Source organism: Manis javanica, chromosome 3 (assembly GCF_040802235.1).
Source record: "Manis javanica isolate MJ-LG chromosome 3, MJ_LKY, whole genome shotgun sequence".
Classification (NCBI taxonomy): domain Eukaryota; kingdom Metazoa; phylum Chordata; class Mammalia; order Pholidota; family Manidae; genus Manis; species Manis javanica.
Window position 1 is genome coordinate 130,441,825 of NC_133158.1, and position 27,076 is coordinate 130,468,900.

The 27,076-nt window shown below is 35.0% G+C and overlaps 1 protein-coding gene across 9 annotated transcripts in view; it reads right to left on the reverse strand.

The window, feature by feature from the left end:
• The window catches only part of NAALADL2 (N-acetylated alpha-linked acidic dipeptidase like 2), a 1,394,480-nt gene that overhangs the window by 629,371 nt on the left and 738,033 nt on the right, over positions 1–27,076 (reverse strand). The window lies entirely within an intron of this gene.

The window sequence follows — 27,076 nt, forward strand, 5'->3', positions numbered from 1 at the left end:
AGAGTCATGACTAGGAAAGTTTTAAAGTTTTCTGTGATCTGGAATAATTTAAACAACACTGAACCTACCATTTATTTAAATGTTTGATCTCATTTAGTTATAAATGTTTCAGGTTGGGGTGTTTTTTGTAGACGATTTCAAGACATTTCCAATCTCTTCTGGGAAAACTGATATTCAAATTTTCTAAATTTTGGTAATTCTTATTTTGATAAGAAATCATCCACGTCCTCTAGTATTTAAAAATTTTTTTTATGTTGTACTATGTTATATTTTATTTTATAATCTGTCTTGTATCTGTGGCTATTTCTCCTTCCATACTGTAATCTCAATTTTTTTTTTCTAATCCGGCTTTCTGGAAAGTTTTGTCTAATGTATTGATTTTTTCCAAGGAACCAGTATTTGAATATAGCTATGTATAGACTATTTTCCCTATTTCATTCATGTTCTGTCTTTTATTATTTACTCTGTCTAATTGTAGTTTTTTTTAATTTTAATTACTTAAGCAGTGGAGTCTTCTACTTATTTTCTTTCTTCTTTAATAACAAAGGCACTTGAGAATGACTGTATTCTAAGTTACGCCTTTTTCTGTATCCTAGAGGCTTTAATAATATTTTCCCTTTTCTCTAGATAATTGAAATTTTAGGGCCAGTTTCCAGTTTGAAGAAAATGTTAGTTAAAGAATATAGGTTTGGGGTAGATTAAGTTTTTAATATTTACTTATAATGTTTTTAGGTGGATGAATATATTATGATTGGATAACAATCAAACATTTATGTATAATACATAAACTGGATGAAATCTCTTTTAAAAAAGTAAGGTATTTTTGCTGTTCAAATATGATTAATTTTGTAAATGTTCTATGGAATTTTTTAAGTATTTGAGGATGCCTAGACTGTATATTTTAAATAAAATCTCACACTACAATTATTATTAGATTATACTTTCTACATATTTTATTGCTATATCAACAGGTGCAGAGTTTATGGCATTGTTAATCTGTAAATTTTAAAGTACTATGTCCATTCCTTTGATGGTTACCTTCTGCTTATGTTAATCTATAAATTCTACTTTATTCCTCTATTGCCTTGATAATTACCTGCCCATTTCCAATACCAAGACATTATATGATCCACTCCAAATATTTCTTTATTTTATATGTACATTGTTTTCACCATGATGCTATGTACCACCAAAATTTATATTCATAATATCACAAACACACAAATATTTTCATTAATGTTTGACTTTTTAACTGAATATGTAATGGCATCCACAATATCTGAGGTTTCAATTTGACCAGATTTAAGCTCTAAGAACTTTTGACTTCACACAGTGAATGAAAAGAGAACTGTTATTGGAATTAACTGACTTTCCCATGAAACCTCAGAGAGCACAGATACCAAATTGGCATGATTCATCACTTAACTTTGGAGGGTAAAGAATCAATATTAATATCCATCACTTCATTTTCTTACATACACATGCTCAGCACACTTGGGAATGAAAATGAATGCCTAAATTTTGAAGAACAATCATTGCCCCCACTTATTTCAGTAAACATAATCTATAATTCTTCACTTTTCTTTCCTCCTGATTCTGCTGATTGGTAGCTGGGTGGTTTTGCACATTTCACAAGCATCAGCTGGAAGGGGCAGCAGCTTCAAATCCTTCTCCCACTGTCACTGGGGATTCTCCTGCCCTCATCCCACTGCACACTTCATGTTACCTTGTGACTTTTCACTTAGAAAAAGAGTTCTGTAATCTTTTAATGTACTCCCATGTTAACCACTTTGTATGACCAAGTATGAAGCTGGAAACTTGTTTTATGAAAGTGTTAGTGATATGTTGTTGAAAGAATGAATTTAGAAAAGAAAACAAAACATTCAGGAAAAGCAAAAAACCTGACAAGATAGTAAGTCAAGAGTTACACTGAGGACTTGTCCCCCATCAATGAGTGTGCACCCTGTTATCACATAGCCTAAGCCTCCATGATCATATTTTTCACACAGTATTGTAAAAGTTTCTCTGAATTTCTTATCAGGTACATATTAAACTTGCAGAAAATAAGGAATGTTTCGGTATTTTCTATAATCCCAATCGTCTATAACGAGTATAGCAAAAATGACTAAGCATAAGAATTCAAGCAGTGACAAAGGTATTCACATAGATAACATTTGTAGATACTCAAGGTCTTTAAAGATAAGTGAAAAAAGTTTGCTTGGGTTCTATGGTACAAATACTCATTAACTACCATTTATCTTCTACCATCCATAGGTATCTACCAAGTATGCATATCCAAATAAGTAAGGCATATGTCAATAACAGGTCACTGAAAATTGGCAGTACATTTTATTACTGTATGTTTCAGTTGGCTTAATCTTTATCTTATTATATCATTATTATATGATATAATGATTGCACAAAACAACAACCACTTTTTATAGTTAATCTTCTAAAGTTGCAGAAGCTTATGCCAAACCTTATTATTCTTTGTTACATAAATGGTCCAATTAACACAAACATTTTAAAACAAAAGTAGTCATTTTCAATGCAACATTCTTAGAATTCCAAGAATGTTTGTTAAAACTGTAATATAACCACAAGTAGTTCTCTTTCTGCTCTTTTAAGAAATTAACTTTTCCTTGAATAGTTTTGGTAGTAATTGGATGAAAGGAATATACAGAGTATTGTTTGGCAGAAAAATAAATACAAGCAGGGTGGAGAAAGAAGGGGCCAGTAAAGCCCACTAAAAGGGACTCAAAGAGTTAACCAGTTAAAACTAGAGAATGAGAAAAGACCCCAGAGTTAATGAGTTAATCAGCTGAAGCTCTAAAGGTCAGAAGGGAACAACTTGGAATATCTGGATATTCCCAAATAAAGAAAAGTATCTGAGTATAGCCCATGTCTTCATTGTGTCAATTAGATCATGCCATTGTAAGATTTATTTTAGCCTGCTAAAAGGCACAGTTTATTCTTTAACTTTAATCTATATGCTGTTTTTTTCTCCTCATCCATCTCCTAATCAAGTAATTTGCAACCTGGGAAGGAGACAAGCATCATGATTAATTTTCCAAACAAGCCCAGAGATATATAGCATAGTAAAACAGGAAAGATTCCATCTTAAAGCTAAGATTGCATTTTAAAACCCAGGAAGTTAAGAAGTAAGATTCTTAGCATATTCTTGAGCAAACAGACCATAACTCAGCCCACCTTGCTGGCAGGACAGGCAGTCTTGATTGATATGTTCCCAGAGGGAAGCTGCTATTCTGGAGAGGAACTGCATCAGTAAATTTCTTGTGTTAAGTTAATTTTGCAGAATTAACTGGAGGACTGAAAACAGACATAATGTCTCTCATCAAAGATAAACATCTTCAGACCACTTAACAAGTCTACACCCCCTGGCCTTTGTCACATTCCTGAAAAGTCATTAAAAGGTGGGACCCCCAATCTTTCAGAGACTCTCCCTGAGGTCACCTGCACTTTCTTTTTAAATAAAACTTAAACCTTTCAGCATGCCTCTTCTTTGAGGTTACCCACACTCCCCTTTCTCTAAGTGTGTACTTTTTTGCCTTAAATAAACTTCTCACTGCTCAACTTACAATGTTTTGTCTCTGCGCTTTTTCAGTGGTGTCTTTGCCACTTTGCTATTTTATTCTAATCCTCTAGATTTAATCTCAAATCTTCACTCTCTCTGTCCTATTTTAGATAAGAAGGGATGCTGAGCGCTCAGATCTGGGCTTGCAAGTTACCGTCTCCTGGGTGACCCAGACTGAAATGCAGCTATATGGTCGTGCTCGTTAGTAGTCTGCCTGAAAGTCTCCTTTCTTTACCTGTAGGAAGTTCACAGAACAATCTCATTCTATCCAATGCTGTGCAGCTCCCCCAAATCCTGAGGTGGTAGGGAGTCAGTTTCCACACTGTGCAGATCCAAGCAGACACTGAACGCCAAGTGACACTGGCTTAAGGAGTTAGAAGGGGATGTATGTGCCCCATACTGAGTAGCAGTTCAATATACTTCCTTTTTCACTCTGTTCTGTCATTTCATGACACTCACTTTAATGAATTCCTTCCTCACCTTGTACTCTGACTTCCCTGTGTTTCCAAACCAAATTCCTCCCAACAACTTTAAATAAAACTTTTCAACCTTTCAGGGTGCCTTCTCCTCTCTGAGGCTGCCCACACTTTCTCTCTAAGTGCATGACTTTAAATAAAACTTTTACTCTGCTTCTCTACTGTGTCTCTGCCCTTCAATTATCTGTTGCAGCGGGGACAAGAACTGAGAAAAATAAACAATGCCCCCCTAAAAACATCACTTCCAGACTGCATTGAACGAAATGTTCTTTTGCTATTTGCTGATCTTCAGCAAAATCTTTTATAGCTACTGAATGAATGCAGTATATCTATGTACACTACCTTGTAAAGGCAGAAAATCAAGTTTTTCTTTCTTTTTTCTTTTCTTTTTTAAAACCATTTTAAATTGAGCTAGAAACAGATGACACATTTTCTTTGATATTCTGTTCCCTACGATACCTTCTATTTAAAACCCACTTTAAGTTGAGAAAGATCAAACATTCAACAGAATAAAGGCCTCTCCTCCAATTAAACAAAGCTTTTGCTTTTTAATGTCAGAACAGAAGTCCCCTTGTAAATAATATAATTTTGCAGCCATTGAAAAGGTAACATTAAAAAAAAAATTAAAAACATTTTAAGTTGTCTCTAGGAAAGCAAAAAGATTCTAAAATGCAACCTAGCTTGTTCAGTGTATGCCAGGACTGACCCCAACAATCTTCAAAGAAGAAATATTTATTCCAAAAGCAAGAATGATTGATAATTGTTCAAATAATATGATCTATTAAATTTTTCTGGCATAAACACATTCTCCCATTTTCAATAATATTTACTACCTCTCAATTTAAATTGAGTTTTCAAATCCAATATAATGGAGCCTGACAGGCTAATAGGGAAATTACATTATTGAGAGAATATAAATAAGTTGTATCTTTAGAAAGTGAAACAAAATCATATTCATCCTCACTTCAGCAGTCACTAGAATTTGCTGTTGATATTTCACTTCATAACAGAGTTGAATCATTAAGCACACACTGACTGTCCAACTAGTGCTCATGAGATGGGCAATGATGGCCATTAAAAGCAGAGAGAATAAATACCTTTATTAGAGGTTATTCACTTTTTTAAATGGAAGTACCAAAAAAGCACACACTAAGAAGTCAAGACAAAAACTTGTGCATGCACATTATAAACATTAAAATGTCCATGACGGGTAACAAAATGTGCCACCCCAGAATATACCAGTTTAGCATAAGGATTATTTTGATATAAAAGTAACTGAGAAGAAGCAAATTAAAGTTCTCTGCCCTTCTGCTGCTTGCCTAGAAGCAGGACATAAATTTGTAAAGGTGCCCTCTCTCCCCTCACTACCTGAAAGGACTGAAGTTGGTCACTGGAGGTAACTGTAGAAACATGTCAGCCCAGAGACATCGACAGATGAATCTACACAACAACTTTACTAGAACTAGTCCTTATCTACCATTAGTGTCCCCAAATATTTGCCTTCCCACAATTTTCCACCCCAGATTCAAAATACATTTCCTCTGTCCTATTACTTCTTTATAAAATTACTGTGCTTTTGGTATATGCTATATAAGCTCAAGTTCTAAACATCACTTTCAGTTGCTCATCACTGAGTACTCCTGCTTGTATGCATGAGGCAAATGTTAATGAACTTCAGTCTTTCCCCCTGTGCATCTGTTTATTTCTTCAGTCTAAATTGCAGGGCCCCAGCTGATGGGCCTAAAATAGGTAAAGGAAAAAGAAACATTTTTCTTTCCTGTACCTGGTGGATTCAATGGCCAGGGTGCCAGCAAAACAGAGGTTTTGACAGAATAGATGAGTCTCCACCTAGACTTTTAAAGAATTAACACACCCAAATTAGTGAGTAAGAGTACAAAATGCAAACAGGTTAATAGCAAGAATATAAACATACTGGGACAGAAAGAAGTACATATTAGTAAGACAAGGAGATTAATTTTACTGGAGCTGAGGATGGGCTGAATACTTGTGATTCCCTAAAGAACATCAGATGGCTGACCATGAGCAAACAAAAGAAATAATGGATTTTTTCTTTCTCAAGAGATATGCTATTTTTGCTTCCTTTCCCTTTGTTTAGCTTCTGGAGCACTTAATATTTCTTTCCAATAAGAGTCTTTGTGTCCTAGTTCAGTTTATATTCCCTTAAGTAAATCTTCTCCTCAACTCATTGATTCTGTGGTTTCAAACATATATTCAGTGGCATAGTCAGTTTCCTTTTCCTCTGAAGCCAAGTCCATCCTTTCATTTATCAAATGAAGGAAAAAATACCACTACTTTGTTAGGGAATTTAATTCTGGATCCTCTTAGAACAGACCCCCTTTTTTTCAGATATGTTTAAGCACTTAATCTAAACATTAGATAAAGGGGAGATTTAATAAGTCTCATTCAGCTTAATGTGTCTCCAACTCCCATTATTGAAACATTAAGTGAAAGAATAATCAAACAAGGGAAAACAGGAGAGAGAAATGTGTAGATAAGCAACTAAGAGGTACAGATGTTGAGGAATTACAATTAAGCTGAAAGATGCCCCCTAGTAACAATGTATTCTAATGTGCAATCACCTGAATTGCCAACCAAAATATATGAAGGGGCTATTTTGCTTTATGAATGTTTAATGCTGAAAAACAGATGTGGGAAGCTACTGTTGTGTAGTAAGAAGAAATTAAGGCACTCCAAAAATCCAGCATTAAATCTTTAGACACTAAACATGACTTGCAATATGATGTTTGACAATAACTTCCACAACTTTTTTAATAAAAGAAGTCACTTAAAATCAAAATTTAAATTGTCTATATCTAAAACCACTTGTGTGATCTACTTTTCCTTAATTCCAAGCTTTCCAATATCTCCAGTAGTTTCTGAAAACAATGTTAATATTAAAGCTCAGCCTGACATAAATACCTGGATTTAATGAGACATAGTATTGACTTGCTCAACTGGTTTATTCAACCACTAGTTCATAAATATGAATTAAGCACTTCAGTCCCATATATCATTTTGTTCTCAGATGCTTTTCTTTAAATAATGCCCCTCCTAACAATTGTTCTTTTTCTTTGAATTTTTTTCCTTATTTTTCATCTTATTCCTTTTTAGTCATTGCATTATTGTATATATTTTAATTTCTCTGTGGTTTCTCCTATTTTGTTTCCTCCTTTTTGTCCATATCTCCTCAGTCTTCTCTTCTCATGACATTCTTTCCCATATATCATATTCTCAGTTTACCTTTCTCCTCTCACTTACATTCTTATTTTTCTTTATACATATTTTGTCATCCACTCCTGCATACATCAAGGAAAACCTCCCATTCACTAATTCATTTGCCTACTCATTTATTTTCTAATATCTTCTCTTTCTATGGATATTGTCCCTGAAATGGTCTGAAATACACACACACACGTGTGTATATATATATACACACACACACACACAGCTCTGATGTTCTGTAACATGCATCATTCAATACATATATTTATATCAACATATCTTTCTATATATTACAATTATATGTATGTGTATGCTTGTATGTTTTCATTTGTGTGTGTATCCAGTTTTTCTTACTTTCTACCCCCTTTTTCTCATTTCTCATCTTTCCTCTTTTTAATCATAAGCTATACATTTAAAGACCTGTGTAAGTTTATTGGTTGTTAGAAGGAAGCAACTGAGCTAGCCTACTCTATCTCTAGACGTGGAGGAACATCTAGGAAAACTGGCAGTGGCTCTACCCTTTGTTGCCAACAACATCTGACATCATTCCCAAATGGTGGTCCTCTCTACTCTCTCTGAGTCCTGTTAGTTACCCATGCTAAAACTGCCTTTCCTTCAATCAGTGGGAGAACTATTGGCATTTTGGATGGGATAATTCTTCATCATTTATGTGGGATAAATGGAAGTCTTCACCCAGAATTTTCCTGCCTGGCCTTAGTCAATTTATATACCAAATGACCTCTGGTCAATCTGGGGCAAGAGGTGGAGAGAAAATAACCATTCTCTCCTCCCCTCCATTCCTGGTACCTAATTGGTCTGGTGCTTGCCAGTCACCAGGGACCCACTCATGGAGCTCATCCTGGAAGGAAAGAATGGCGGGGCAGAGCCCCCACCACAGCCAGAGGGGACAGACTGCATAGGGACCTGAGCAAGCTGTAAGAAATAAAACCGCTTACCCCAACCTGTCCTTCTTCTTCCCCTGCTTTGGTTTCACTGGATAAATAGGGAACTCTCCCCAGGCTGGGAACACCCTACGTCCTGGAGCTACAAGTTAATGCAGCATTCCTGAACTCCTTCCCTACCCAAATTCAACAGCTCTGGTATACCTCAACCCATCCCCAAGACATGTCCTTAAACTAAGGGGAAAGACACATGCATCAGAAAGGATGGAGAAGGGATTTTTTTTAGGACTTACATAACACTAAAATCTCCTTTTTGGAGGAGAAAAAAAAATATCTGGAACAGGGCCACAATGGCTGCTGTGGCTGTAGACAGTCACCAACCACCACTTGGACAGGAAGCTCAATGCTGAGAAGACAACTATAGCTTAGCAAAGAAGCTACAGCTTCCAGAGGAGACATGATAGCAGAGGGCCACACTCGTTCTGTTCAAATCTCTAGCTCTAAAACACTGGGTAATATTTTCATTGGGGAACTTTCTGTACCTCAGATTTATCAAAAAAGTAGGACTAGTACCAGTACTGACCTTGTTAGGACTGTTGTGCAGATTAAATAACTCAATATTTGTAGGTATTTAAAGCATGTTAAATACCATGTAAGTGATAAAGTGAAGAAATACACTGACAAGATCAAATACACCCTTTCTAAAGAAGAGCAGATTAATGAAACTTTCTATTTATCCCCCTACATCCTCTAAATTTTCCTCTGTGCCCTTCCCTTTAGCAATAATTTTACAAAAATGTTGTTTTAAATAAATACCTTCAATCAAATAACTAACTAGCTAGGCAAAATGATGAGGCTTAAGTGAGGAGACACACAACAGATGGTAGGAAGTATACAAAATGAAATCAGAACAAAGTTAAAAAAAATATGGTTATTTAAAGAAGAATTGGAAAAAATCAAGTAGAATTCTGTTTGTAGAGAAACACTGTAATGAAAATGTAATGCATGAAATGATTTGGTTTACTTTCAAACTCTGTTAAAATGTTTACTGTTTTCTCTATGCAGACCCTGAAGTTGAAAAGTTAAATTACTCCATGAGACTCATGATTTATTGAAGGATTATTACAATATCAGAGTAAGAAATGATCTGAGGTTTTAACACTATTTTCTATAGGAAAAATATTACTTAATAAGCTTGTGGAAAATCATTAAATGTTTGGAACATATTTTAGCTATTGATGGTGGGAGTCATGGGAGAGTCAAAGAAGTTGAAGTGTGAGCACATTGTTAAACTGGATTAGGCTAAAGATGGAGTTGCTCATGCTATAGCTAAAAAATGACAATTTGGTCAGCAAGCCAAGATGTAAAAGTTTGCTTGGTTCTCCCAGGAAAGAAAGACCTCACTCAACAAAGCAGCACTTCCCTCATCAGCCCATGTTACCTGACCTGCTCCAAGACTTCCCTTAGCTCCACAATGAATTTAACCCTGTTTTATCCAATCCAATCAGCAAACTTGCCCAGTATAACTTCCTTGTTCCTGCTCACGTTGGTCAATGAAAATTTCTCCCGGTGTACAGAATTTCAGAGCTTCTTTCTATCTGTTTAATTAGTGCTGCCCAATTTATCAGTTGCTGAACAAAAAGCCTGATAGAGCAGTAAATTGTGATTTTTTTTTCCCATGGAGAAGTGACAGGGACACTTGGGTTTACCTCTTATTTCTTATTTTTGATTTTAGATTTCTTTTGTTTATAGGTATAGTCTTTAACTCATTTGGGGTAGAAAATTGTCTCTGGTTTACATTTAATTGATTTGTTTGTAAAACATGTGGGGGTCTGCAAATCAATGCTAAATTTCATGTCGTATTTTCATTACCTACACTACAATGTATATACACATTAATATTTAATTTTTATCAACTATTATATGTTATTCCTTACTCAATTGTCTACTTTTTATAGTCATTTTCAATAACTGTTGTTAAGGAGCACATACATCCTAGGGTGGGTTGGGGAGACAGGCACTAGAGATCAAAGATGTGGTCCCAACCCTCAGGAAGTTTATATTCTAAACATTCAAAAAGTGATGAAAGCACTGTGTTAGTAGGAAGAAAAAACAGAATATTATGGGAGTACAAGCGGAATTCAGCTAATTCTGATGGAGTAAATGAGAGGTTCGAGAAGAGTTTTACAAATGGAGGAGGTGATATCTGTACTATGTTTTAAAGCATTAGAAGGTAGTCTGGGAAAGACCAGGAAGAAGGACATTAGAAGCCAAGAGAAGAGTCAGGGCAAAGTACCAGCATGATGTGATTTGGGTAGGTGAGGGATCTGGCAAGAAATCCTGTTAAAGAGGTCATGCTAAGTCCTTTGGAATTTAAATTTGCCCTTTCAAAGGTAATAGGCACATTACAGAGAGATGAACGGTTTTCTCTTTAAGTCAGGAACTATGTGCAGAAAAGTTTGAAGGAGAAAGGTTCTCTTTAGTAATTTGGATAAGAAATGCTGAAGGCTTGAGTTATGACAATAACAAAGGCAAATGGTAGGAGGAAATATAATGGAATGCATTAAGGCAGTCATTAGATTTGGTAACCCACTGGATGTGGGTTAAGTTTAATGTCAGTTTTCTGAAGGTTTGCATTACTAGGATGTGATTATTCCAGTCACTAATTGAGGAAGAAGAGAAGGAGAAGAGACTGAATCAATCTCATAAAGTGATACTAGGGATAATCATGAAACATCTGAGAAGACATTTTTGATATTTTTGGAATATACAGTATTAAACAATGGATTTTTGTTTATTCTCCTCTTGCAATTTATGAAAATTTCTTCCTCTCATAAATTATAGGAAAATAATCTCCATTTTTCTATACCTTATTGTTGGTGTATCAATTATAATACATTTTTAACCTTTCATTTGAACTGAGAATGGGCTTGGTTAAACGAAAAAGAGAAATTGGAGTGGGTAAGAAAGAATTTCATCTATTTGACTCATGATATCTCAATTACCATGGTTCCAAAATTGAGTAAGGACCTAGCCAATGTGCATTCTTCAGGCTAAAGTCAGGTTCACAGTTGCAGTGGCACACTTAAAACCTTTTAAAGCATTCAAAGCCCATTGAGTCACTTAAAATAAAAAATGAAGGAACTAAATATAAGTAAAATCAAAACCAGTTTAATGTAGCTAGTTTCAAATAAACTGATGGTGGTAAGGTTTGGGGAGAGTGGGGAAGGATACTGAGAGGCTTCAAGCTGGTCAGAGACATGCCCTATAAGGCAATGTGCAGATAAACTTTGTGTGTGTGTGCGTGTGTGTATGTTTTAATACTGAGGTATATACAATAAAGTGCATAAATCTTAGTGTACAGCTCCATGTATTCTGGCATGTATATATACTCATGTAACTTTGGAAAGCAGTGGTAAAAAAAACTTATCCACTTCCATGTTTATGCATTAATTTTTTGGTTTAACATGTGTAATTTTTTTCCACAGCATCCTGGAAATAGAAGCCTTGATTCAGATTGATAAAGGGGAAAAGAGACTTTTTTCCATACACAGAATGAGATCAAGAGACTATATTCCCAAAACAGTGAGTCAGTCAGTTAACTTGTCCAGAGAACCAGGGAATACAGTTCCAGGAACAATGGAGAGTAAAGCTAATGCCTAGATGAGATAGAGAACAACTCGGAGTTTAAAGAGAAAGCCTATGAGAGAGGCTGGGCCATCTGATTTCTGATTGGTAAATGTACAGTGTAGCCCTTACTGAAGATATATTTCTTCATTCATCCATTCACTTAAATACCTACGAGGTGATTACAGCATGCTTACAACTGGTCAAGCAGATGGAGTTACAGTAGTAACTAAGTGTGGGGTGTAAATGGAAGTTTTTACTCAGAATATCTGGGATCTCCTGCCTGGCCTCAGTCCATTTACAAACCAATGGATGTTTACAGTCTCCAGTCAATCTGAGGCAAGGGGTGGAGAGAAAATGGCCATTCTCTCTTTCCCTCCATTCCTGGTACATAATTGGTCTGGTGTTTGCCAGTCACCAATGACTCAGCTATGGAGTTCCTCCTGGAAGGGGTGGATTGGGGGAGAGCATGAGCCGCAGCCAGAGAAGATGGCTGGAGCTGGTCCTGGCTAGCAGTCCTGAGCAAATTGTAATAAATAAAGACTTTCTCTCTACCAACCTGCCCTTTTCCCTTTTTTCAGTTTCATCAGATTCATAGGGGGACTTGCCCCAGGCCAGAAACACCCTGACCCCAGGAGCTACACTAAGGCATAAACCCTTGCCCTTGGGAGCTTTCAAATATTATTTATATATTATATGTAAAAAGAACAGTCTAACCTAGCACAGTATGAGAAAGTTAGAGTAAAATGTGGCATCAAGATGTACTAGTAATGTACCCACATAATCCCAAGATGTGCTGCATTTAAAGTGATGAGAAAAATAGAAAATATGGAGGTTGCAAATAAGGATATGCTAAAAATAAAAATCATTTGTGGAATCATCTTCCTAGTATCTATAAGAACTACCCCAAAGAGTGCAAAAGCAAGGATAAGATAGCAATCAGGAAGGACTAGAAATCATTCGAAGATATAAATATACATTATTTTTGGAATACATATTGAAGATAAAATATGAAAGAACAGTATCAACCTTGCAAAAACGTTGTGAGAATAAACTCCATGACATTTGAAAGAATGCAAAACCTGGGGGGAAATGTCTTTTAAGAAGTTATTTGAAAGGAATTTGTGGAGCTGTGAACTTCACACACTATAGGTGACAGCATAAATTAATACATTCTGTCTTCATAGCAATTTGGTTCTGTTCATCAAAGTATAATAAAAATATGTGTATCCTTTGACCCAGCTTTTGCATTTCTATCCAATAAAAGTGGAAAGTAGACAAAGATGCTCATTATAGTGTTACCATAATTAACATAGCAAAAATATCAACAGGGAGAAAATTAAATAAATAATGGAATCATACAATATGGAATTCTGATGTCTATAAACAATTGTAAGACCATAGAATAACAATGAAATGTTAAATGACAATGACTTATCTCTCTCTCTCACTTATGGGTTAGTATAAATAAACATGACTGACAGAGAAAGATTAAATGGAAGTGCTTTAAAATGTTAAATTGGGGCTGGCTAATCTGAGTTAAAGGATCATAAATTCTTGTGTTTTCCTTTTATAATTTCTAAATTTGGCAATGTACATATGTTAATTTTATCATAAGATATTTGATTATATATTTAGTAATTTGATCTTAAAAATATATTTAGGTAATGATAATTAGATATCAGATAATAGATGGTAAAAGAATGCCTTGGGAAAATATCAATTGCAAATTGGAGAACAAATATACGAGCTTATGGGATTTTGTCAGTATTGACATGAAATAGCAATAAGCTTTTCATTAAAAAAGCCTATTGAGCAATCTTATAGCACAAAAACAGAAAGTTTATTCAAAGAACAGTATCAGCTTTGCAAGAACACTGTGAGAATAAACTCCATGACATTTGAAAGAATGCAAAACCTGGGGGGAAATGTCTTTTAAGAAGTTATGTGAAAGAAATTTGTGGAACTGTTAACTTCACACACACACTAGGAAGTCCTTTGGTTGAATTTTATTTTCCCTCATCATGTTTGCATGTCCAAGATTGTCACACTGAAGCAAAGTGAAGAAAGCAGGAACTCAAGCATGTGGGAAAGTTACTAACTATTCAATTTTGAAAATGTTAGCCAATTAAGATGAATTGTTTTGCTTAAGAAAGATTCGGCTAAAGGAGTACCTCCTTTTCCTTTGCTACATAGACCCACAAAGAAAATACTTAACTCACATTAATATGTAAATGTAAGATTGAGATCAGACTGTGTAACAAGAGTTATATGTGACTCCTAAAGAGAGAAAAGAAACAATGTGTCAAGAATATAACCTGTTTTTTTTTTTACCTTCAAACATACTTAACTACAGTTCAACTTGTCTCCTGCTAGAGGAAGCATAAACCCACACTTGAGCTGGGAACTGTTCTACCTTCAACATCATTTAAACAAGGCCTCAGAGAAAGCTCTGTTTTTTTGGCAGCAGGCACTTCTGTTCGTGTCTGCAAATTCATAAAACATATATTAGACGGTCCTGCTAGCCTAACACAATCTCCTTTCTGAAGGCAAAATGATTGTATAGCATCTAGCACTGTGCTTAACTTAAAACTGTTGAAAGAGTCCTTAAGACCAAAATCTAGAATGCTTAGATGTATATATGCACTGAGTAACAGTAATAAGCATACATAGAAAACATTATGTGCCCATAGCTAATGATAAAACAAATAGATCCTGTTTTTGAGATTCATGAATCTGTTTTCTGTTTGCCTAAGGTTTACATCTAGATACTACCTAATTACTGGAGTACACTGTATTCTTTTACTTTAAAACTTATGGGGATTTTATGAAAATCCCTAGAGTTTGTAATAAGAAAGTACTAGCCCTTAAAATTTAAAAGACAACTGGGAAGTATTCCAGGTTACAGACAAGTCTCCTGTCAGTATAACAAAAAATTTTAGACTGGAGAACTAGGAAGTCCTTTGGTTGAACTTTATTTTCCCTCATCAAGTTTGTGTGTCCAACATTGTCACTCTGAGGCAAAGTGAAGAAAGCAGGAGCTCAAGCATGTGGGAAAGTTACTAACTACATTATGGAATTAGATGAGTATATAAATCCTATGAGTCTGCAGGTATACTTCACATATTTGTGTATGTATTTATACATATGCAACTAATGTGTGTAGTTTATCCTCCAGTTGCAAGTTTGGAGGATTAATATCACATGAAATATTTTGCATGTGTAAATGAACTTCCATGACAGATAAAGATTATCAGGTACGAAGTGATATACAGAAGTAGAAAAATATACTTTTAAACTATAAAAAGTATTTGTATAAAGAGTATTTTTTAAAGTATTTTCCATTTATATGTAATTCAAATTCTCTAACTAGGAAAAGTATTAGAATCCTCGAATTTAAAATTTATCTTGAGTATCAAGTTTCACACACCCTTTCTAGGAGTGGAATCTAGCAGACAACTATTAAAAATTTTTATAGCAATTTTATGGGATAATTTTATTTCTGTTGGAACTGATAATGAAAAAGTATCAAATAATCTTCCATAAGAGATAAAAAAATTTATTTAAAAAATGTGCTTGCGCACAAATGCCACAAAGAGAATGTAAGCAGCATTGTTCTAAACTGGCTGAGTTTTCCATCAAGGCCCAGCTGCCCTCAGCAGTATCCTTCTCAGTGTGGTACCGTTGATGGCTTCTGGCTTTCCTCTTCCCTTCACACTTCTCTTCAAGAGCTTCCTGAGGACATCTCCCAAATAAACCACCTGAATTCATACTGTTACCTCAGAATGTGCTCCTGATGTCAGAGAGCTTGTTTGCTCTACTCCTGTATCCCTGACATCTGTAATAATACCCGACAAATAGTAGTTATTCTACAAATCTTCATTAGCTAATACTTATTCTTAATGGTTGGGTAATCTGGGTCAAATCAGCCCACTCCCCACTGTGTCTCAGATTCTTCATTTATTTATAAATTGTTCAGAATGGTAAGTCCCAAAATACCTGCTGGCTTCCCGCTCTTCAGTTATATATATAATTTGTTTTCTGAAGTATTGTTATGGATAATGTTTTTATCCCAGAAAAACATTTGAGAATTGGTCTAATGGCCTCCTATGGCAGACAAAAGCTTGTAATTTATAAGCATACATAGAAAACATTATGTGTCCATAGCTAATACTTTGGGTAGACATCAAGAATATTTTAAATCCTCCTGTAGATACAATTCTTTTCAGTAGAACATCCTGAGCACTAAGAGCCCACAGAAATGACAATGATGGAGGAAATGTTTGAGTGATGACTAAGCTCTGGGCAGTGTACTACATGCTTTATATACTCTCACTGAATCCTCACAACAAGCGCATGAGGTAGTTAATTTGCATCCTATTCTGCAGATGAGGAAACTAAGGCATACCATGGCCAACCTCATACAATTTGAACCAAGGAATGTGCAGCCCAGAGCTAGAAGAGCTCATTATCTTTACATAAGAGCTGTCACATGCACTGAATGCTGAAGAAGCCACTGTCTGGCTTGAGAACTGAGGTGGATTTGTTCAGCAGAGAGTAGAAGGTACATTATACGCTACACAAAACAAAAGTGGAAGTACCTGAGAGGTGTTAGGCAGACATTTAGGGGAGAGTGAGGGAGCTGCCTAGACTCTTCATATCTGAGAGCTCATATCAGGAAATAATAAAAAGGAAGCCAGATAAGCATAAGAGCAGTTTAAACACATACCTAAACTGGCTTACTTTTCAGTAAAAAAATCAGTATTGGCCCAAATGCTAGTTTTAAAAACACTGGAAAATAAGTTAGCATCATTGGGCCCATTCTTCATTATATATATTCATCACCATCACTGTATGAGATGCTCTCATTTTCTTTTTCTTTGATCTTAATATCCCTCTAATGAGTTGGCATGATTATTCTCATTTCCAGATAAGGAACATATGAATAGCTTCATATAAAATTGTTTGCACTACAAACATTCTCAATCCTTTACTGACTCAAAACCAGTTTATATCACGCTGTCTTGCCCTTGTGAATACTCATTTGTTTCCCCCAAATTCAGTACAGGCATCTTAAGAGGAGAGAGTCTATATAATCTATCTTTTTATCTTGGTACTATTAGTCAGAAATACAGACATGAGTGGGTGGAGAGAAAATAAAGTCAGTAAAGCCCACTAAAAGGGAACTCAAAGAATTAACGAGATAAAACCAGAGAGCCAGGAAGACTTACAGAGTTAATTAGTTAATTAGTTGAAGTTTCAAAGGCCAGAGGTGACTTGGAATTTCTGGATATTCCACAAATAAAGAAAAATTAATCAAGGATTCTCTGCCTTACCTCATGAGGTAGGGTAGGGAAATGGGAAAAGGGTCATGCCACTGTAAAATCTACTTAGCTTACAAAAAGGGCCCAGCATATTCTTTAACTTCTATATGCTGTCTGACCTCTTCTTCCATCCCCTTAATCAAGTAACGCTGTAACTAGGATAGGACTTTTGAAGTGTAGATAAACCTATGTGGATAAAGAATGCAGAGTTCCGGACCAACACAGTCACCTAAATAACCCTGTTAAGACAAAATTTCAAGGAATTATGAATCACCTGTATACATCATGCCTTATGCTAACCCTTACCCAAAAGGACCTATAAAACCCCAAACCCTAAACCCTTAAGTGTGCCTCCTCTACAAGCTTGCCTGCGCTCCCCTTTCTTCAAGTGTGTCAATCTCTCCGTTCTACTCCAGGTAAGTCAAGAGGGGCTACTGAGAGCTCTGATTTGAGCTTGCAAGTTCCCATCACCTGGGTGACCTGGGCAGGACTGCTGCTGGGTGGCCTGGGCAGGACTGCAGCTGTATAATCATACTCTTCAACAGCCTGCCTGAAAATCTCTTTGCCTTTGGGCAGTTCCCAGAATGTAATCTTACTATTATCCAGTGCTCTGTGGCTCCTCTAAAATCCTGGGGTCGTAGGAACTTAGTTCCCATGCCATGCAGATTCAAGCAGACACTGGATGCCAAGTGGACCTGGCTTTAGGAGTTGGCAGGGGATTTGCCTTATGCTGAGCAGAAGTTCGATGAGCTTCTCTTTCCTCCCTCTGTTCTTCCTCGTCTCTGTTGCCTGCCCAGCCGCTGCCATCCACTGCTACTCTAGCTTTAATGAATTCCTTCCTAATATATTCACTCTGACTTTCCTGCGTCTCCAAACCAAATTTTATTCCTACAGTACCTTCTATGACTTTGAGATATAGTAGGTGCAAAAAAAATAAACTAAAATGAAATAAATTTTAAAAATAAGCAGGGTTTCTTTGTTTAACACCCCTTCCCAAAAATGAAAGTCCTATTAAAAAATTTCAGCAAAGGAATCAAGGCTTTTCATGGACTAAAGTAGGTACTTGAATCACAAAGATCTCCTTCTTTAAAATATAAAATGAAACAAAACTTTCTCCACAAAAGGTCTTCTTAAAACAAATACAACTAAGTGACATACACCCACTACTTACTCCCTAGACAATATTATCCAGGCTCATGGCTGCATTGTGGGCCAAGCATGTGCTGATCATTCCTAAATTTATAGCTCTAATCCAGACTTCTCTCCTATACTTAAGATACATATATCCAACTTCATACTCCACACAACTAATTAGATTCATAATAAAGCCTGAAAGTCACCTTGGCCCGAGCTCCTGAACAAGCGCCCCTTGTCTGTTCTGCACTCCTTCTGCAGCCTCCCATTTCAGCTTCGTGACTATTCCTTCCAGTTGCCCAGACCAAAAACCGGGTCCTTATCAACTAATATCCTCTCTTTCATTCTCAGTTTACAATCCACTGGCAAGTCCTGCTGGCTCTAATTTTAAAATTTATTCAAAATGTGAACCTCTACCTCTAACAGTAATGCTCTGATACACAATAATCACTAGCTTGGACCTGGATTTCTACACCTCGTAATTTGCCTTCTGCTGCTACACTCCTTGCCTACTAATAAGTAGCCAAAGTGACCCTCTTAAAATCTATCACATCACGTAATTCCTCTGTCCTAAACTATCTAATAGTTACCCTTTTCATTCGAAGTTAAAACCCAGGTCCTTAACATGCCTGTATTTTCTGTCCTGCTTTTTACTCCTTGACTTTATCATGCTCATGAAGCACCAGACAGACACTGAGACCCCCTTACCATTCTTTAAACATATCGAGTGTGCTTCCATCTCAGGATATTGCTTGAAACACTTCATTATTATTTGGTCTATATTCAAGAGCAGCTATTGGAAGGACCTACACATTCCATCTTATATGAAAAAGTATCCCACACCCTCTCATTACCACCTGACCCATCCCAAAATGCCTGCTTGATTTTTTCATAATGTATCTTTTTCACAAAACTTTGCACCATTTGACATACATTTACTCATTTAATTGTTTGCTCTATTTTCCACTAGAATGTAAGAGACATGAAGTCAGGGAATAGCTTTATTCATTGCCCACCCCCTACCAGCAACTGCAAAAGTGCCCAACACACAGTAAGTTCTATAAAATATATTTTAATACATATTATATCATATCATATACATGAGTCAAGGGGAACCATTATCTGATCTGCTTTCTCCTGCAGCTATTATCCAAATAAACTACCATTACTGGCATAAATCAGTTTTCCATGCAGCATTGGCCTGTTTACACTCATATTGTCACTTTACAGTAAAAAGAGAAGAAACTTTAAAAAAAGAATGTATGATCATTTATGCTAGGGAATTACATAGTCTTAGAGACACAAAGAGAATTAGAAAGCAAAATTTCACTTAGCTTAAGAATTAAGGGGATAATAATGTTTAAATGATGATTCCAGCTAAACTTTACTCTTGTACAATGGTAGCTTCTTAAATTTTAAATCTCTTGCCCATATTAATATAATTAAGAGAAAAATTTCATTATTAATAATTCAATGCCCTTAATATTATGACTATCTCAGCATTATAAGGATGTGATCCCCTAAATAGGAAAATATCCTAAAGATTTTTGAATAGATGTACTATAATAATGTTATAAATATACACTGATTGAACCATAATTATTAATGCTCTGACTTAAAAAAAAACACATCTAATTTAAATAATCAATTCCTGATTAATAATGAGCCCACTTTGTAAACCCACCCAATTGTAACTCCATATTTATTGGGGCAACTATGTCTGAAAATATTCAAAGATAATTTTCACTTGGAATTTCTTCTTGCCGCATCACTCCTAAGTTACTGTAGGCTGCCTTTCATTAAAAGTTAATGTGACAAATTGCTGTAATTTTCAAACTGCTAAATACTTCTGTCAATCCCCTTAAGGTGTTTTCAGAATTTAGTTCTTGGATTTGTTGGGATGATTTTCAGCTCTCCTTTTTGGTGGGGATGAGGTGCAACAGCTTGAAACTATGATTCATTTGTTTGAATTTGTCAAATACTTGCAGGAAAAAGAAAATGACTAATCACCTACTAAAAATGGCAACAGATGCCATAAGCAAAATTTCATTCAACCTGTTAACTTTCGTTCCAATGTAAGAATCATTTAATTAAAAGTCTTAACTTTAAAATATCATTTTTTAAAAATAACATCTGCTTCTAAACTATGAGGTAATAAATTTTATGCTCAATATTTGAAAAAGTTCTTCACGATGATGTGCACTTCAGTTTATACACACCAACACATACGTAGGTATAAGACATGTTTACAGCCACATGAAGATACACATAGAGAATATACTCCAAGAAAGGGCTATTCATTTTACATACAAATTAAGCACTTCTGTCTTTAAAAGTCCTAATGGTTCATATTTATCACATTCGGTTCATATGGAATAGTCATGTTTTAATTTAATATTTTTCGACCTTTTGTATCCTAAATAAATTTTTGTTCAATGTCTCTGTGACTTTATATCTGAAAAAATTAGAACTAAGAAATAGTCCATTGAATTTGTGGGTCAAAACAGCACTTTGATAAAGAAAACGGCAGAAGGCAAAACACTTAACAAATTAAGCTGAGGCTAATGGAGGGTTTTTGCTTTGTTTTATTTTGATTCCATGAAGTACTTTTAGAGACTTTTGTCCTGAGTACTTAAGTAGACAAGGACAAGGGAGAGCAGGACCTGACAGAGAAGAGAGAAGGGGAAAGTGGCAACACTGTTTCTGACCGAGCCCCGCCCCTGCAGAGGAAGGAGGCTATTGCAGCATATAATGAGACTATGTCTATGCAAGATGTTCACGAAGACCATTGTCCTTTTTGGCCTGAAAGTAGGACTAATGCTGGAGCGGCTATTTTCCCGCCTCTTCTGACCATCACACAAGCAAATAGGCCCATATGGAGGGAGGAGTGGCTGTGATCTCACTGAGAAAAAGAAAAACTTGTAACGTTAATACTTTCAAATCTATTATTAGATCTGCTACTTGAAACAGTTCTGTGAGGTTATGTGTCCCTTATTTTTTACATTAGGGAAACCAGGGCTCAAAGAGGATAAATAACTGAACAAGGAGCACATAACTCACAAGTGGTAGTCAGAATCTCCCTAAGGCTTCTGACATTTTATCCAATCATTGTTCTAATACATGTTCTTGAATGTGTATCCCTAACACTTTGTAGGTAGAAAATACAAAGTCCTCAAAAGTCAGGTGACTTACAAAACATCAAAAATCTAAGTAAGGTAGTATTCTCTTATTTCAAATCAAGTGATATATATGTGACTTCGAAAAAGTCCCTTGGCCTTTTTGAGCCACATTTTACCTGAATAGAGATATAACCAGGTTACCACCAAGATTTCTTGCAGCTCTAAAGTATATAAATTTTTGATACTATATTGGCTATACCTAAAATCTTAAACTGATCCATATCATCAGGAACGATCCCAAATTGCCTTGGATATTGTTAAATATTATAGATATGTTGATAAGAACACTATTTCAGTAAACAAAAAAATGGAGAATATACATTGGATACAAGACAATTGAACAGGTACCAGGAATGGCTAAATTATATCAATGTTAGCCATGATTCAGAAAAAATAAAAAAGGGATTTGTCATAATTAAATTGAATGCAAGGATTTTTTAAGCTGTATCAATAAGTCTTTCTCTTCTACTTTTGATGGTTAATTCATTTGAAACTCAGGAGGCACATTAGTGAACATTCTAACTTGATTAGGAATCAAATTTTAGCTGCTACTCTCCTAGGAAGTGATGACACAATACATTAAGTAGACCTAGTGTAAGTTATTCAAATGTGACAAAGTAAAAACCAACCTCTGTTCAACGGATATAACAAAATGAATTTATGAATGAAATGATAGAGCATATAATCCCATTCAGAGCACAGGAACCATAATTTTTTACTATTTTAAAAAATCACGCCTTAATTTTGAAAAGACTAAGACTGTTAGTACAGTTGCAGTTTTGTTAAATTAACTACTATTTTGTAGACTAGTTTTATATTTATTTATAAATATACATACATTAGTCCTGAGTTTTTTGGTTGAAATAAACCTTGCCACAAGATACACCCCTTGTAACAATTTTCAGGAAAGCTACAATAAAGCCTGTTGCATTAGCAATGTTTATCTTACCTATTTTGGGATAGTATAAAAGAAATTAAAACATGAAAAAACTAAATAACATTTGTTACCAAGTAAATTAGTTATGTAACTAATTGCCACTTTCAGTTTTTATTTTTAAACGGGTTCTTAAATTATTTCATTTTGATGGAAACAAATGTGTATTTGAGAGACCACTGATTACACACCTCAATTACACTCTTGGAAAAGAAACTTTGCATTGGGGGTTGATTCAGAACTCTTTGTATTTCAAGCAGCTTCTAATAAGTGGAAAACAAAATGGCCTTGTGTTTTCCATTTACTTCTTTAACAAATTATTGTTACAAAAAATGTTTAACCTTATGCAGCATTCTCCTCAAAATATTGATTACTGTAGAGTAATATCAAAACTTATAGGATATAGCAACGTTTTGGGACTCATCCAAAACTTACTGTTTAGCAAGCCTTTCCTTACACCCTAACTTGAGTTAGACCTCTTTTCTTGCTGTACCACAGAGCCCATTACTCATCTACACATATATATCATTTGGTTCAGGAAATGTTTCTGGGTGTATTATTGTAGGAGCCCATATGGAGATGAATCCCTGATATCATTTTTGACAATGGCCCCTCTGTTTTTTCAAAAAACCTCCAAATCAGAGTATTCCCATGAGCATCATGTCCTAGGTAACCATTCAGATAATTATTGATTAAACTGAGCAGCAATGAATTTATCATGCCTTCCATAAAGGTAAGACTTCTGCCATTCCCTAATTACTTGATTATATTCGTTCTTTGTTGCCTCTACTGTATAAATGTGCCAGGAAGTGCTATAACGTTTACATTTTAAGATCATGCCTAATTTTTTTCCTTTGTTTCTATGCTCTGGGTCTAGCAGCATCATTTGCATTATTGCAGTCAGATATTGTGGGTCAAACCAGAGTACAACATTAATGAGAGAGTTCATAACAGTGTCAACAACATGTATGGCAGAATTAAGAGAGCTTTTAATGTCTGGAGCATTAATCTTTGCTGCCCTAAAAGCGGCAGTTCAGTTTGATGCATTAACCCACATTGGGTAAAAGCATATGAATAAACTCAGATCACAGGAAAAATAAATACTAACTAAGGAAAATATTTAAAAGACAAATGGGGAAGCAGTGAGTTAGCACTGTAAATGGCCATGTGCAATTTAAAGCACTTACATCTCACATCAGTAATGTATTTATGTATTAATCTTCTCCTGGAGGGCAAGTACTATGTTCACTCATCTCTATAGTCTCCTCAGCTCCACTCAGAGTCCAGAATGGTGCTTGGCACATAATATGGAAGGCAATCAGTGATAACTGAGTGGATGCATATTCTACGGATCAGATCATTCTATCCTCATAGGATAGACATGCCAGGATTAATTGTTCATAGTTGGCCTGTCATGTTGAGAGGTTAGTTTTAAAAATTCAATTAGCAAAAAACTTCAATCTTTATATAATTGAGGTTAAATAAAAATTTATAACAAAAACAATTATTTGGTAGAATTTCATCCTGTAATCTACAGAGTCCTGGCCCTAATCAAAGATTTGCAGGAAAGAAAAGTGAGTTATAAGAAAACAGAGATTAAAGTCTAAAGCATACAGTATTTTGAAGAGCAGTAAGCAATTACAAAATGTTATAAAATTAAACATAATATTAAAAAAATATTTATGCTAGGATCTACAAGCAAAAAATATTCAGTAACCAACCTTAAGTCTTTACCCCATTCTAACAGTGTTTTCATTATAGTCCTTCCTGTTATGAAATTGTTTGTATCCATGTTTCTTCCCATTCCTGCTAGTTTCCACAGGGAAGAAAGTATAGAACACACAGTAGATGTTTAAAATGTTTATGAAATGAATGACCAAATGCATTCATGCATGAATAAATGAACAGCTTTCAGAGATATGTAGAAAGCCATCTCCTAGACAAGGGGTAATCAAGCCATCAAGGCCTTAGCAGCCATAGCAGCCAGGGTGACATACAGAAATACCAGCTTTTAGACATGACCAAGGAATGTGAATTTAAGTTGTATCTATTATAAAATAAAAATTCAGAATATAAAATAATGGACAAAAGGACTATTAAAATGATCTTTTTGTGACTATTACTTTTGCTTTCCTCACTTGGGCAAGTTTTCTTGTTGTTCTATTGCATGGAGTAATAACTAGTAAGGTGCTGACTACTGGAAAAAGGCAAAATCAGGATATCTTTTATTTAGTTTGAACACAATCTGTGATACAAAACCTTCTTATAGTGGCAGAGAGATGGGAAAGAAAACCAGCTCTTCAAAGATAAGCAGTTCAAGGAATTTGACCTTGAGGTAAACCCAAAGGGTCAGCATATTTTTCTGGAAAGCTTCCTGAACAAGATGCTAAAACTCAGAGGCAATAAAAGAAAAGCTAATTATGTTGAGCCAAGACACAGCTTAACATATTAGATGTTGATTTCTTCATCTCTTTCTGTTAGATTTAACCCATTTTAAAATAATGGGTAGTCAATGTTTTGTAATCTTGGTTGTTTCCTAAAAAATTTAAACAAAGGGGGCACTTGGATGATTTTAATTTTAAATAGACAAACAATTATTATTTTTAAGTCAAAGAAAAAGTAGTAGACAATTAGAAGGAAAATGTAGAGACATCTGATAGAGGTCTTGCAGTTAGTTCTAGACTGATGCCTAGGAGCTTGTGGACAATGAGAAGGTCAAAGCTTCAGCTGGAATGCTGCCCCAAGGAGAGAATTTTCTCAGGGCATAAAACAGTCATAGGCAAGACTACTGTATAATGAAGACTGACACTAAAATTAAAATCATTTTCATAATTTTAGTTCTCCACATTCATTTCCTCGACATTTCCAATATGTCAGATGTCACTCAAATGGTCAAATATTTAAACTCATGCCTTGCTAAGTTATGCCATTCAATATCACAGGCTGACACCCCCAGCTGTTTAGTAATTAGATTGAAAGAAGTACAGAGATAGGTTATTTGGAGTGAAAATTAGATGGTTTCTAAAATTCAGTACTGAAGTCTTGCCCAATAAGTACAAAATACAATTTTAAAATTTTTAAATGAAAAATAATACATTTTGAGGGTATAATTTTTAAGGGAATGATGACACAGTAAGATAATAGAAGTGATTAGCAAGTTATAAGGCCTTGTTTTGGCTATATATTTATAATTGACACATCATACTACATTATTTTATTAAATATTTTAGCTATATAAAAGGCTTAAAAGAATTATATAATGCTATTACCAGTTCCACTACCACACTCCTGCCTCCCCAACAAAATCAACTATCCTGCATTTGCTATTAGTTGCATACATGAATTTATGTTTTTACAAATATGTAATACATATCTATAAAACACAGCTTTGATATATTAAAACATTATGAAAATATATCATGCTGCATGTATCTTTCTGCATCTGTTTTTTTTTTTATTCAGTTTTATGTTTGTGAGATTATTCACCCACACTAATAGAAAAAATTTTACTTCATACATTTTCACTCTCATTGTAGGAATATACTAGACTTTACCTACATAGCTAGAAAGGGACATTTACAGTTTTCCTTTTTATTTCATATACAAAATATACAGTTAAAAACATTCTTGCACACATCTCATTGTGCATATGTGGACAAGTTTCTCTAGGATGAACAAGTAGGAGAGGATTGCAAAGTTATAGGTTATGGGAATCTTCACCTTTACAGATAATGTCAAATGGTTGTCCCAATATGCCAGAACAGATCAGGGTGTCTTTCATCTCACCACTACTCTATTTAGTAAGTCTTTAATGTATTTCAACTGTTTTATAGGTTTTCATTCTTCTTTCCATCAGAGCCTCTCCCCAGCATGATGTGTGACAGGTAACAAATTTATGCTTTCAAAACTGAACATCACTCCCTAAAGTCTAGAAACACCAAAAAAATGGTCCTATTTCTCATCCTTAAATTGTTCAGAGGTAAAAAGAACAAGGGTCCTAAACAACAACCAAAATGTATAAATTTCCAAAACTGAACATCACTCCCTAAAGTCTAGAAGCACCAAAAAAATGGTCCTATTTCTCATCCTTAAATTGTTCAGAGGTAAAAAGAACAAGGGTCCTAAACAACAACCAAAATGTAAAAATTATTATACAGTAGTTAGGATAATAATAGCTAGTATTTATTGTGACACAAGTATTTGCTAAGCACAGATGTGTGCACTTCATGTGAGTTATCAAGTTCTTAGAATAAGGCTGGTAATGTTGGTGTTGTTGTTTTGTGCAAGAAAAAATCCGTAAGTTGAAAGTTCGTAAGTTGAATCAGAAGTTCAATTACTTACCCAAGGCAACATAACAAGTAAATCACAGTCACAATTCAAACTATATTAGTGATATTCCAAACCCAGGATTCTCTCTAGTATAGCATAACTGCAGGTTAGAAGTCAAAGTGTTCATTACAACTGTCCAAAAAGGACTGTGAAGAACAAGTAGCTTAATTAACCTCACTTATTTAGGGACTGTTGTATATACATATGGGATAACTGCCTAGTGTTGCTTTATTTCGGTTGTAGAATTTCTGTTCTGCTCAGGACTTCAAGAAGAATAAGAGTCATAAAATAAAACAATGAATTTAAAATAAAACTTAGTCAATTGTACTGAAT